The sequence below is a fragment of the Anser anser genome (assembly GCF_964211835.1).
Source record: "Anser anser genome assembly, chromosome: 2".
Lineage (NCBI taxonomy): Eukaryota > Metazoa > Chordata > Aves > Anseriformes > Anatidae > Anser > Anser anser.
In genome coordinates, this window is record NC_139721.1 from 139,032,043 (window position 1) to 139,046,089 (window position 14,047).

General features: G+C 38.2%; 1 protein-coding gene and 1 long non-coding RNA gene across 3 annotated transcripts in view; both read right to left on the reverse strand.

Moving 5' to 3' along the window:
- CDK14 (cyclin dependent kinase 14) overlaps window positions 1–14,047 on the reverse strand; it is a 332,201-nt gene that overhangs the window by 295,033 nt on the left and 23,121 nt on the right. The window lies entirely within an intron of this gene.
- LOC310895506 overlaps window positions 592–14,047 on the reverse strand; it is a 29,911-nt gene continuing 16,455 nt past the window's right edge. Inside the window, exon 2 of the long non-coding RNA XR_014580738.1 lies at window positions 592–13,980. This is a non-coding gene — a long non-coding RNA (uncharacterized lncRNA). The remainder of the gene's footprint in view (window positions 13,981–14,047) is intronic.

Consider the following 14,047-nt stretch of genomic DNA (forward strand, 5'->3'; position numbering starts at 1 on the left):
TCACCTGCATATTTGTACTGGGTCCACCTGGGATGAAGCTAACTTTCCCTGCAGCGGCCCATACAGTGCTGCGCTCTGCACTAGAGCAGCTAGAACAGCATCGGTGTCACACCAGCGCTTTGTCTATTGCTGAACAATATTGGCATAGCATCAGGACTCCCTCCAAACCCCCAGAGCCAGTAGGCCCCACGTGGGCAAGAGGTGGGGAGGACAGCTGACCTAAACCAACCAAAGGGATATTCCATACCCTATGGTGTTACACTCAGCAATAAGAGGTGGGAAAGGGGAAGCTCTTGTTAGGAAGATGTCTGTTCTCCCAAACAACCACTAGGCATATTGAGGCCCTGCTTCCCAGGATGTGGCTGAACAGCGCTCATTGATGGGAAGTTGAGAATAATATTTTTCCCTCTCTCTCTGTGTTTCTGTGCAGCCTTTGGTTGGTTGGTTGGTTGGTTGGTTTTTTCCCCTCTTCCTTTTCCCTTTATTTAAATTGTCTTTATCTCAACCTATGAGCCTTCTATTTTTTTCTTTCCAGCATACTTTCTTCTTCCCCCCTTCTTCTGAGGAGGGGGATTGAGAGAGAGGTTGTGGTGGAGTTTAGCTGCCCAGCAGGCTAAAACCACCACAATTTTTTCAAGTTTTACTTCAGACTTACAAATACACAGAAGAGGAGGAAGCAAACTGCCGTGACCCAAATCAGTTATTTCTTGAAAAACTTCTCAGCATTTCTTGCATCACTCAAGAGCAGCACTAGGACGTTTTTTGGGAGCTAACAACCAGCTGAGCGGAATGGAAACCTGAGACAGCAGACAAAATATTCACTAGTTTACGAGCTGCCGTGAAGTGCATCTCTGGTACTTTACATTTTTTACTATTACATACAATGACAGCAATGGATTATTATGAACATGTGCAGGACAAAGTTAAACTATATGTTTAATAGCCAGTGATATTTACATACCAAGGCCTTCTTGCTTCAAATATCCATGGGTATGTTCTACAGCTTTGCTTCAGTTCAGTATTGTATTTGAAATACAAAACAGAGCATGTCCATGAAATAGACAAAGGTCGAGATTAATTCAAAATTTTTGTTTTAAAAGTTCTCAGTCTGACACAACCCATTTGCACAAAAGTCACTACAGGAGTTTCTTCTGTGCATAAGTTACCAGGACACCATGACTGCCACCAACTTGCTCTGTTGCCAAAAGAGAGTTTATACATGCCCTCTCTCCTCCCCCCTAAAGCTGCAGTCCTGCTGTATGTCATTTTGACTAACAGGCAGTAGAGATGTCACACTGGCAGGCCCTCACCCAGCACTCATTAGTGTTTTCTTTGCTCATTTTCAAGTGGAAATGACTGTTACAATTACTACCACCCAGACAGATGTTGCAGTCACTTTCGCTAACAACAGAATGATATTATGAACACCTACTTTTCAGCAGAGGAATGTCACTTGCAATGCAATATTCCTTCCTTCAGAGGAAACCATCTATCTCTGTTTAGTGGTTAATAGGTTTTTGGCTGTAGAGCCCCTCTGGTCATGACAGGCTAGCAGTAGGAGTGTTGCAGGTCTGACACGCAGGAGCTACAGCAATAACACTTCCCCCTTGCAAATAAAAGCCTTCTGTCTGAGAGATGGTAGCATCCAGTTGCTGCATGGGTTTGGACATTTTAAATGAAAATTCCACCCCATGGACAAGCTTTATCCTAACTGAATTGCAAATTATATCAGCACTGAGTGCCAGCTGGTATTGTTTCTCTGTAGTTTCCCTTCAGTTTCCCTCTCCCCCCTCCTCAATTAATACAACAATATTCATGACCTGTCGTGTCTTACTGCTTAATTATGTACTTTGTGGAACAAAGCTTTAAAAATGAGACTATCAGGCTGGAGGGGGGGAGGGGGAAGAACAGGACAACCAGATGTGCAAAGAGAGAGGGGAAAACAAAGGGCATTTTGAAAGGGAAGTGAGAGAATTAGGATTTGTATGGTGATGAAAGGAAGGAGAGACAAACAGAACAAGGAGATGCACAGAAAACGTATTAGTTCAGTCACTTGATATATATATATATATATAAAAATATGCTGTATTAAATAATGCATCCTGCAGTTACCTAATATGATTTAAAAAATGCTTGGAGCTAAGATCTCAAACCACTCCCATTTCATTATGTAATAGACACAATTCCTGGTGACAGAGAAAGAATGCTGTATTATTTTGGCAAATCTAGAAAAAAAAAACAGCTGAATATATATTGGCAAATCTTGTGTTAAAAGGTATATTTTACATGGGATAATTAATTTACACTAAAAGATATTATGAAGAACTGCTGCACAGTTATGCAACACGGTCATAGTAACCAAGACAGTTTTTCACACTTCCATTTTCTTCATCTAAACTTTCTTTCTTTATCCAGTATACTGCTGAATTTATTTTGCATATTTAGTCAACTGAAGAAACTTAATGAATGAAACTGACTGGTTTGAAACTGACAGATTAAAGCATTGAAAATAAGACTTTTTCAAAAGCCTTTAGGTTCACTGTACTCCTAAAATATCCTTGCAAAAATAATTACTGACAGTTCCAAGTATACTATATTTTGCCACATTAAAATATTTTGTACCAAAAATGAGAGAGGGAAGGAAGGAGATTTCTCATTACAGTAGGAGTCAAAAAGCCATGCCCAAACAGTTGAACAGGGGGCCTGACTCAAGACTGTAGAGCCCCTCCCATCCCCACTAATCCCAATTTCACAGCATCACTTCAGTATCCAGAGTGGCCATAGGGAAGGTTAAACTTTTCCATTTTTCCTATTTGTACCAAAATCTGTAGAGTCTAACTGTTGTCCCCTACTATTGCAGAGTAACAATAGGGCACCAGTAGGAATAGGGCATCATTACGTTTTCCAATAAACCTTGGAGGAAAAAAGAATAATTGAATGGTCCCACTGTGCTTTACAATTTTGAAAATCCTTTATCCAGCTGCAATAATTTCAGGTTTTAAGAGCGACCTGGTAGAAAAGCTATCCATTTAAATATTCATAACAGGGATACGAGGGTGATGATCATGACACAATTGGTTCTCAGAATTACTGTGTAGGCAGTCATCCTCATCCCCCTATATGGGAGCTGAGAATGTTGTATTCCACATCCACTCGAACCATATTTGTAAAAATATTTTGTAGGAAAAATTTTGCTCACTACTGATCTACCTCTTCTGGTCTCATGAATCATGTAAAATAGTCTTCAAATATTATTTGCTGAAGTTGATTCTGCTATATTGAATGTAGACAGAGAGGAGTACTTTCCATGAGTCTCTTGCTGGTACTAATCACAGAAAAGAGCACCTTTAAAAATGCAAGTGAAGATTTTAAGACAATTTGTAAAAACAAATAATATTCTCTTTGGACAACAGTTAACAGAAGCAGCAGTTCTCTTAGAGGTAAAGCAACGATGGCCTCCATATTTTGTAGCAGAAGCCACAGAGTTCAATAACAGAAAGAAAACTCAAAAAGAACTCGTTTACTTGCCCCCATTTTAATAACCTCCAGCTTGAAGTCACTGAACTTTGCATAAGTCACAGTTTATTCAAGTGAAAGTTGTTTCATCATTCCTTCTTCAGATTGTTTGAATTCAGATTAAGAGTTACACATCCTTTATCCACATGGAGAGAAAGCAAATTTTCTTCTGATTTATTTACTTTATTTTTATTACCTAAATGTCTTTGTGAAGTTCAATACTTTAAATACTTAATGTAACATAACATGACGGGAGGGGGGGAACACAAAATTTGACACAAATTTCATCTGAGTTTTTTCAAAAAAGGGAATACTGACCATTAAACCGACCACTAACAGAAGTGAGAAAGATTTTCTATGTGTTCTGTGCAAAATTCAGGCTAAGTTTGTGAGCCGAGAATGCCAGACTACTATGAATTTTGCAGAGCCCACAGCTTTACACCTTGTCCTTCTCAAGCTCTGCTGAAACACAGCTCCTGGTCAGTTTTTCAGCTGTATAATTAAAAGCAAAAATGTAGTCTGAGCATCAAATGCCATTTGACTAATCCTGCCAAAAACAGCTTAATTTAATAGGTTGTCAAATGCCTTAATCCATGCTGTGTTTTATAGATGGACACTTGGATGGAAACTTGCACGCTCAAGAACACAACGTACAAAAAAAATACAGAAACAAAATAGCCCTTTTGCCCACAAATTACTGCCATGACAACATTTTAAATCCAAGGGGATATAAGCACAAAGAAAGAACTGCCCCAGAGACTGCAACTACTTTATAAAGTTCTAACTAAAGAATTCATTTTCAACAAGACATTCCCATTGCTTATTCTTTTGGTTTTAAAAATAGTTTCCGCAGTACAATATACCCAACTGCATATCAGACTTTCATACGTCAAAAGGACATACTCAACAAATTAAATCAATGTGCACCGGACACAACTAAGTTTTCCAGCTTTTTCATTCACAGTGTAAGCTTTAACTCACATTTAACTTAGTCAGCCAAATACGCGTATGACACCTAGTTTCAGGGCTCTATTATGTCAACAAGAAAAATAATTTCATAGTAAAGAAAAAATGTCTACTGCAAGATCTATTTTACCACCCTACAATAATGCATTGAATGACAAATCACCAACTCCTCACAATAGCTGGTTTACATCAAATACCATCCCAATTCATTTGATTAACCTTTACTGATAACAAATACAGACACCATCGTATGTCTTCTATACTAATGTTTTTTTAAACATACTAATTCATTAAATTGTAGACTTGATATATTTTTTAAATGTATATGTCCCTCCCAAAAAGTTACTCCCAGGAAAGGGAACTATTTCTTCTCCTCTCTTACACAGTTATTTTTAAAGGGATTTGTATACTAGAAAAGATGCTGCAGTAAAGCAGCAAACACATCAAACACTCTTGCACAAGGGAAAAAAAATATCACAGTTACTGACATTGGATGCAACAGCTAAAAATCTGTCTTCTAGGGCTAGAAATTGTAAACTGGTTTGGCGAAATAATTTCCTCAAAGAATGCATGACACACGATAACCTTTAGACATACTAATCTGATATGTTTCAGCCTCATCTATCAGCATAGGAAAGAAAAAAAATACAGAGGTATGAAGACTAGAGGGGTTTCGGTATTATCTAACTGTGGCATTAGATGTGTGCTGGTAGTTAATACATTTCACGCTCTCATAACCCATTACCCAAACGTGGTACAGATGTGTTCAGGCAGTTTGACACTAGATGTCAAAGCCAGACCTGAATGACTCCTCCTAAGGACTCCCTGCAAGACTGACAAACCCATGGTCAAGAAATTCTGCACCTCCAAGAAACTGTGTCCAAAGCTTTCAGGCATGACTGTTGGTTTTTTTCTTCGAATGGCAGTGACCCAAGCTCACAGCTCTCAGGTTTCACATTCTTCATAGCTTGCAGTGAGTTTTGCCCTGGGGTACTGTTGTTGTTGATCTATGCTATTGTAGTTATTTTAAAGTCTGATTTCAGAACAAGTACTAGGGGGCACACAATTAAGCAAACAACAAGAGCCTGAACTTACACAAACAGGAACCTATTCACTGCATAAACAATATTTCCACAAAATGCCCTTACATCAGAAGTTTTCCAGGCTGCTTCATTCTTTCACCATTTATTACTTTCCTGCTGATAAAGTAGTTTCCTCTACTTTTAAACATAAAGCCAATTAAAGCATCCTAATTTTCATATCTACTTCCACTCCTTTTACTTGCATTCTTGTACACCCTCTTCCCTATTGAAAAAAATAAAGCATTTCATTATGCCATACAAAACACATTTTTAATATATTATTTACTGCTTTGCTCTGAGTACACCTTTTAAGTAAGCAACAGCTTAGGCCTCCTTTGCACTTGTAACCTTTGCCTTCCCTATATTCTCAAAATTACCAACTTCAAATTAAGAATGTGTATTCCTTCTTTATTCTTATCATTGCAAAAACCCACTTTCTCTTTTTAAGAATACGCAACAGAATCATTTACTCAAAACTTCTTCTTAGAGGCTGTACAGTGTGTTCCCCAAAATTAATGAATTCATTTGAGCAGAACATGGAAGGCTGCACATTTCTATAACTACCTCTTAAACGATGACAACCTGGCTTCTATACTAATGCATGGCATTTATTTATTTAACTTTCTGTGTCAGTGGTGGTAGCTTAGGTATTCACGCATATTGCGACTATTCCATAATAAGCTTTACTGTGTGCATATATATATATATATTTATTCTCACCTAGTGAGATTTTAGATTTGCTATCTAAATAGCCACAAACATATAACACACTGAAGAATAAAAACCAAAGACATACCTATTATATCTGCTAGGCACAAATCTGGCAGAAATGTCTGAGATAATTAAAAAATGAGACAAATTTTAATTGCAACTTTTGATAAGAAATCATATCCTCAAATTTAACATCACCATAAAAAAAAATCTGATCCATCCCATCTAAGAATAATCAATATCAATATTTATCGGCTGTAAATACATTTTGATCTTCCACCTCACTATTGGATGACTTTTGCAAGAAGAAATGTTTCTCTAAGGCAACCAAATTATTTGCCCAAAATTATAAAGAGTCAGCTTAAAAACACCTCTGTATTGAAATTGACAGTGCTATTGGTTTTTTTCAATCCTCTTCCCTAATCACTTGATACAAGCAGCTGGGAGGAAGCTCTATAGATCCATTCAAACAAACATTTCAGATTAAAGGTATTTTAATAAGTATAAAATTACCAAAAAAATCAAATGAGTATTGAGAAATCCATACACCACATTTTGGTGGAATCCCCTGAATGGATTGCACATGGCACCAAAAGAAAGCCTGTGAGGATACATAAAAACCAAGAGTTTTCTCATTTGTCTGAAGACTTGAAAAACACAGCTGGCTTCTTTGCTGCCCTGCCTGTCACAGATGGGACACTCACCTACTGCAGCCTTGGCAGGATGTGGTACCGGCAGCCCCAGGTAAAAGGCACACGGCTATTTTAAGGCCTAGTTTTATCCTAGGTTCCAGTACAAATGAACAAACAAAAAGAAATCCAACTAAATACACATCAGACAAGCACCAAAGGATACAAATTGCAGAAATGTAAACCATGTCTCACGCTTGCACCACCACCTTAGGTTATAATGCAATAATCAACAAAAAAATAGCAGCTCTTGTAATCCCAGCCAAATGCACTCCTGTGTTTCCTGCTGCCACTTCTTACTTTCAATATTGTTAGAATGAAAGGCGGGACCTCAGCCAAAAATGTTTTTTATCATCTGAATCTTAGTGAAGTTTATGTCCCTACTTGCTGTTAAATTACACAGATTAGTAACATGAGTAAAATAAATACAATCCTTCACATGATGAAATTTTAAGTTACCACATCTGAGAAGAAAAGCACAAACAGCATATATTTGGCATATACAAGGCATTTGTTGTCCAGGTTCAAAGGCAGGGCTTCTGTTTGGAAGGCTCTGGCTCTTCATCCACCGAAGTCCTTTATTTAGCTGCTTGTTATTACTGACTTGTCAACGGGAGACAGTGCCTTCTAACACTGTATGAATACTGTGGCAATGAAATATAAATATAAGAACAAAGAATTGTCTGGACTTATAGGTAGTTGAATGCTTATGAAGCTGTGGCATCAGCTGACATTGCATAGCTGGCATTGCATTACTTTTAGGCTGCAGAGGCGCACACACACACGTGGCCTGGGATACATTTCCACACTGACGTTTAGATTCCCCAAAACAGTTACCTTAGAGGGACTTAAATTTTGCAGCTCTAACCGAAACTGTACCAAATACCTCTGCATATGACTCATCTGGCCAGTTATTAGAAAAAGGGATGCTTCCCTTAATCTCATTTGGAGTATGTCCCATTCATATCTACTCTGCTTAGATTGGGCACTGGTTTGCAGCTGTGTACATTTGTAACGCTTTCCTATCAGGTGCTTAATACCCAGCTGCTGACACTGCTTTATTAGTTAATCAATCAAACCCATACATTTCCTAGCTGCAGCCCCGCAGGTGCTATGGGTTGATGCAGATCCAGCACAGGGCCATTTGTCGAGGGTCACTGATCAGGTTCACCTCTGCTTCCACCAATGCACGCTGTTTTAATCACCTCAGCACCATTTTCCCTGCACCAGAAGAAAATGCAACAAAATGTAGAATCTTACCCATATCTGTTTGGTTCCATCTCCTTTAATGACATATCCTCAATAGTTTTCCTTAGGCTCCAAAGGCAGCACTGATTTGATGTATCAATGATTTTTACAAGGCTCACAACAGAATCAGATCACCTTTTCCAGGGTGACTTCTTGCCATAAAGCACTACCAGCTCCATTATGCTCATTTCTTGCAACACTTCAGAGGAAATTGTTTTAAACAGCAAAACTGCAACCTCTGGCATCCCTCCCACCAGCTGCCTCAGTTCACATGTAAACTACAAAAGGTTAGGGGATATTTTTCCTCATGGAGATCTCCATGTATGATATTCAGAAAGAAAAAACCCACACAGATGCACTATTAAAAGCCTCCCTACACATTCCCAACTAGTGCCTCAGCTTCCAAGTCTTTCTACATGTTCCTCCTCATTCTCCACTGATCCTTCACTCTGGCAATGCCACCAGGCCAGCCGCCTTTTCTAATTACCCCTTTCCCTCTCCTCTCTGCCTTCTGTGCTGAAAAGAAGCCTTTTTCCTATTTGTTCCCCAATGTGCTGAGCACATCTACAAGATAATCTGCCTAATGCCTTAAAGCATTGCTCACTGATGGGAGAAATAAACTGTAGTGTCTTGCTCTTCCTCTTTCCCATGTGCTATTGCTTAGTACCACAAAACAGTCTACACACACACACTCTTAGAGAAATGACGCACTCATACATCCTAGAGGGATCATGCTAGTGCTACAAATCTGAAGGAAGTGACAGTAAGTACCCCCAGTCGTAAATCTTGTCTGACGTCCTTCTACAGAGTCTAGTTTATTTGTACGGTTTGCAGAACTACTTAGGCAAATGTTTACTTCCTGAGCATGTATAGCTGTCTTCAAATGGCTAATGCTCCCCAGAAGAAGACCCAGGGAAGGAAGAAAAAGAAACAAACACCTTTGGACTCTCATGTCCACTCAGCAAGCTTCTACCCCAGTCCTCAAACATGTATACCCACCATATTCTGCATACCTTCCCGTGATGGAGAAGTGCTCCAATCTGCCTTCCTAATTTTAATAAAATAGGTATTTGTGCTTAAAGGGGAAGAGAGAGCAAGAACAAGCAGAATATACATCCATTTTATTGGTATATGCTCCACAGTACCTTAGCAAGTTTTGCTTTCATCTTGTATTTTTAAAGCACGGCAAAAGTATGGAATTACTTTTGTCCTTTGACTGAGGAACAAAACAAAATCAAAACCAGAAAGACATTACTGCATGGGAACTGCTGGACAAAATAAGTCATGCATTTTGCTGAACGATGAGAGCTTGAAAAGACAGCAACAACCTCAACACAAAACCAGAAAAAAAAATTCATAACAGATTTACAAAAACATTAAGCCAGTGATGCTTTCCTGTAAGACTACTACCTGAAACATAAGTGAAAAGAAATGGTGAAGTATTTCAAGAGGAATTTTAAGTACCGCTTTAAAAATCCCCCTTTTATAAACAGTTTAGTTCTTTTCCTACACATTTCTTGTTTTCCACATACAGAAGCTAGTCGTGGGAGTAAAACAGAAAATTATACCCTTCTGCATGAAGCACTTCCAGCTAGAAAGAGTTCAGAAATCCAAATTCACTGCCTTCCCTCAGTAACTCTACCAGAGACAAGCTCTCAGGGCCACAACTGGCAGGAAATCAGAATGGTGAAGTGATACATCGTTACTCTCTGTGGCATGAATCTCACCAAAAATGTTAATTAAAGCACTCGTTAGTTATCTTGACAAAATTACCCTATTTATCTGCTAAAGAAAACAGACAGCATTGATGATTAAACTGGTGTCATTTACAGCCTGTATTTATACACTGACTTACCTGTAATAAGTTATTTAACTCCCTTCCATCACATTTTGAAAACTGATAAACTTTTCAAATAATTTGTCTAGGAAGAACTTTTTCTATGTGATTGGACACTGAAACTGCCCTTCTTGGGAACCTGGAAATCACTAACATATGAGCCTTTCTCAACTTTTATTTTGATTGTCAAAGGCAAGTCAGCCTTTACTGCCCTATTAGAAAGCTCCACTTTCTTTCCAATTTAATTTCTACAAGCCAAGATGTCTTTTCTTCCCTCAGTATCCTTATGTACCCCTGACGTGAACTCATTCTGTGCAGTACCAAATAAATTACTGAACAAAGATGTCAACGAATCTAGGAAAATAAGCACTGCAGATGAAGATTTAGGATGTGCAGTCTCTCACTCACACTCATTCCCTTTTAAGTATCACGTGCAATTGCTACAATGGTTCACCTGCGTATATAGCACATGGATTTCTGATTATTGGTGCATGTTTTAAAATTTGTTTAAATTCCCTTCTGGGCAAAGGTTGGTCAAATACAGTCAATGTTTCTTTCTCATTAATTAATAGGAGTTGTTTTTTCTCTCACTGTTATTTTGATAGTAAATGTTAAAATGCATGTGAGCTAAGATGCTATATAAAGCATGAATTCCTGCTCTTCTTTCTAATGCACTGAATAGAAATTTGTCTCTTGTCTGCTGGAGATCTCAAATGACAAGACTCCCAGACAAAGTTAAAACAATTCAAGGAGTCATTCATCCTAGCAGTATGAGTGCTGATGCGATTATACCACATTTAGAGCTTCATGTCAGAATCTCCATTCCTTGAACATGTGACATTTCTGAAGTGTGCTTAATCACTTTTCAAGATTTTTTTTTTCTTCAGTGCACTTGTGCACATGCACAGAACCATTCCTAAAAGCCTCTGTTTTTCCCCTTTTTACCTAAGGGGTAATAAAACTCTGGTTCACTCTATCTGCAAGACTTATTTAAAGAAACAGATGATATCTCAGTAGACTATACCAAATCTAAGTTCAATCCTCAGCTATGGATTTTCAGTTTAAGTTATTCCATCTTCCTGTATTTCAGTTCATTACCAGAAGTGGAGGCAGTAATCTTTACTTACCACATGAACAGGAATAACGCAAATGAAGAACGCACTCTGGAAATACTTTCTATTTAAACTGTATAGCCAGAAGAAGTTCATCCAGAGAACTATGAATATTCTCCAATTCTAGCCACCCCTTAATAGGCCTCTCTGACTTTAAACAAGAAAACGTAGCAGCCACATTCTTGGTTGCAAATTCTCATTCCCATGCCTGGGAAAATGACAGTATCAAAAGCCTGCCCAGCTGAGGAGAGCACCTCCTTAGATACCAGCAACAATGACTTTTCCATTCCAGTTAAAAATGGATGGAGTTCTCCCTCCATCCCCCACACCCCAACATTTGCACTGATAAAAGACGACGTATACTCACTTCCAGTCACCCTTCTTCCTTTCTTCTACGTCTTTGACAGACATTTGTCAGAGTATATTTTCGTTTTTCCCTTTACCACACTCTCTTTATCAATAACTGTGTGTAAGACCTGATGTTCCCTAATTATTTTCTCCTGAATACAAGCCATTCAGCACATTAAAATCTACTGGGAAAACAGGGAGATACGAGAGTAGAGATACGAGATACCATTATGCTAAAAGGCATGAATGGGTCAACTGTTTCTCTTTTGATCTGTAAACAACTACAGACGTCCTTGACAATGTGGCTTTGCTAGACAAATGAAAGGGAACTAGAATGCTGTTTCCTCACTTTCTCAGAGGTCTGAGACCTTTTGTCCAGAACTCCAGGCCTGCCCCTTCCAGCAAGGAACCCCCCAAATCTTTAGAGTAAGTCACCACATAGCACTCATGCCAACAGAGAAAGGTGGACAAAGAGAATGTCCAACAGCTTCAAGGCACACCGCGACACTCACTATAGAAGTAGTGTGATCAGTTTATAAAAATGCATATGCACGTCCGCCATGAAATTATTAATGTAACATACTTTTCCTTTTAAATTTAATATAAAAGATATTAAGTAAAGCAGTTATTAGCAGAGGTTCTCAGGTGTCACCAGTCAGTTAGCACCATGTGGTATCATGACTCATTTAAATTTAACAGACAAAACAAAAGTTTCCTTCATAAAACCTGTTAGCCAACTCTTTCCGGGAAATCACGTTTAAAGCAGTGACCTTAGAGCAGGAGCTCCAGCCTTAGAGTCCTGTGTCACCTCGGTTAATGCCCTTCCAAAGCATGTAAGCACTGCTGTACGTGTTGCTGTTTGTCACAGTGTCACCTGGAAAACAATCTAAGGTGCACTGGGTCTGGCTGAGATAGAGTTTATCTTTTTCTTATCTGTGACCAAGTGTTGATAACACACCAGTGTTTTAGCACTGCTTGCACAGCATCAAGACCTTCTCTCTCACCTCTTCTGAGGTCCCTTCCAGCATAAATTGACTGATTGTCTTTCAGTCTAAATTTTTGTATGCCACTTTCCTATACAAAGCTATTTTATTGCATACTTATGAGCTCATGCAAATCCTGAATAGTAATGGCACAGCTAACAGACCCCTAACAACAACCGTGCAAACAGCACCAACACTGCAAAAACTCCAACACGACAGAGCAAAAATAAAGAACTAATAGTTCCTTTAAGAAAAAAAAAAATACGCTAATTTGAGACAAGTAGTACTCTGAAGCATAAGCACCAACATGAAGAGAATGGGAAATGAAAGTGACTCCACAAAAGTAGTCATATATAGTACAAAAACTAAATTGTTTGACATATACAACAATCTGTAATGTATTACTATAAGAGCTACAAGCAAGATACTTGAACATAAGATAAACAATTTTGAAATACAGATGACAAGCATGACTGTAAGAAAGAGGTCAAAACTTATATATGATCTTTGTTAAATATGAAGCACAGTTAATTCTCAAAGAAACTGAACATTACAGAAAACTAGGCTGGTCCTCAAAAAAAAGGAAAAAAAAAGAAAATAAAAAAGAAAAAAAACAGCTCCCCCCTAAAAAAATTGTTTCAGATAAGCTGTCTTATAGAAAAGATTTTTCAGGACCAAAATCAGAGATAGATCTGCCTCCCAAGACAGAAAATTGTTTGCTGATCACCAAACTCAGCTGGGCTGTAAGATATGCAGGCTGAACCATGATCAGCTTTTCTACAGTGGGCTGAATCTTCTTTGAAAAAAGGAGAAATGAGGGTTTTGGTCCCATTATGAACAAAAAAAGCATCAGAAAGCTCAGTACTTTGAAGGACAGATAAAGTGTTTATTTCCCAGCTTAAAGAGTTAGGTTATATGCTCATACCACAAAGGAATCTTTACTCACAACTCTTAATCTGATGTTAAGCAAAAAAAAAAAAAAAAAAAAGACATATGCATGTATATATGCACACAAGAAAAATGCCTACAGAGATATCCAAGCTTGAAGGAAACAGAATACAAACAAATTAAAGCAAGTCCCTGTGGTCCCCTTTGAAAATAATGCACAGGAATACAAGCCATACGGTAAAACTATACCTACCAGGAATGGAAATAAACCACTAGATGTTAACAGGAGCTGGAGGAAAACAGTTTAGATATAACTTATTTTGAAGTCTTAAGAATTATTAAGAAAGCAGAGAAAAGTCTAATGGTAAACATTTTATTATGTTAAGTAGTGTTTCCTGTGAAGTTCACAAAACTTGGGGAGAATAAAGTCACATTTTGAATCTTATTTAAGTGATAAGACATCTTCCTCTCCCTTGAAAACATGCAGATGCCTTCATTATGCTCCCACTTTTCTTCACTGTTCTTCTCTTCATTCTTCTTTCTTGGCTCCAGGTTATACTACATCAGATTTGCCAGCAGCTCTACAGATTAGGTAGACTTCTAGGAGACAACTCATTTCAGGGGAAAAAAAAAAAAAAAGGAAGAAAAAAAGTTCTCTTCACTTATG